We start from the raw sequence: 1,345 nt of genomic DNA, 5'->3' as shown, positions 1-1,345 counted from the left end.
AGACACCTACGTGGTCTTCCCATTCCTGCTCTCAGAAATGCAGAACCGTTCCTTCTTATCGGTTCTGACCAGCCTCACCTTATCACACCCATTGAGCCCGTCAGACTTGACCCCCCTTGCAGCCCAGCAGCAGTTCACACAAGACTTGGGTGGACCCTCCAAGGCCCAGTTCACCTGACGGGGCGGCCTACCAATGCGGTGCAGTGCTTGTTTACCTCAACCACACCAAAGCTGGAAGAGCTTTACAAGCATGTAGAAAAGCTCTTGCAAATGGACACCGTGCCGTACCGCCCTGAAAAAGAAGTGGTTCATTCCAAACAGGACCAGCAGGCTGTGGCCATGCTTGAAGCCAAGACAATCCGCACAGAGGTAAACGGCATCAACAGGTACGCCACCCCACTGCTGCGTCACCCAGATATGCCACTGTTAGCTGCGCCAAAGGACTCTGTCTTGGCCCTGCTGCGCAGCACAGAGAGACGCCTCCTGAGGAACCCAGAACAAGCGGAGGTGTACAAAGGTGAGATAAAAAGGCTCATAGATGCAGGTGCGGTGAAGGAAGTCTCCCAAGAAAGCTCCCACCAAGAGGAATGGTACACCCCACATCATCTGGTTACCCACAATGGGAAATCTCGACTCGTCTTTAAATGCTCCCATGAGTACCATGGACAGTCCCTGAATCAGTTCCTTCTACCTGGGCCCACCCTCGGGGCTTCATTGCTTGGAGTCCTGTTAAGATTCAAACCAGCCGTCGGCGGGAGACCTCAACCATTCATCGTCCGGCTGCTTTACCGTCAAACCCGGGATCTTATTGTGAGACTCGCGGCACAGACGGGACCTATCCAATACAATCAAGCTAAAGTTTACATCTTCCCAGATTTGTCCCCTGATGTACTCGCGCTCCGCCGGGGGTTTGAGGACGTGCGCAAACGGTGCAGAGCCGCAAACTTGCGCTTTGGCTTCTTACATCCATCAAGATTTCAACTAACCTTAAACGGGGAAACCCGCACCTTTGACAAGCCGGAGGAAGCAATGAGGTTTATTGACCGGAATCTGTCAAAGGACCCTTAAGTTCACATCAGACTGAAACCTGGACGTTCGGGTATTATGCACCACTTTTGTTCTTTCTTGTTTTATTTCTTCTTTTTTTCTCCATTAAAGATTAAGAATTAGCTAATATCTAAATTTGTCTAATGATGCTGATTTATTTTTATTTTTTACTTATTTTTTATAAATGTATAGACTGACTGTTCAATAATCCAAGCTTTTTATTTTCTTTGTTATTATTTTTGATTTTCCACAGCTAAGTTCCCAAAGAGTTTTTTTTTCTTTCGTTTTTTCTCCCCTT

This window comes from Oryzias melastigma, unplaced genomic scaffold, assembly GCF_002922805.2.
Source record: "Oryzias melastigma strain HK-1 unplaced genomic scaffold, ASM292280v2 sc00407, whole genome shotgun sequence".
In the NCBI taxonomy this organism is placed as follows: domain Eukaryota; kingdom Metazoa; phylum Chordata; class Actinopteri; order Beloniformes; family Adrianichthyidae; genus Oryzias; species Oryzias melastigma.
The sequence above is the reverse complement of the archived record's forward strand: the minus strand, read 5'-3'. Positions refer to the sequence as shown.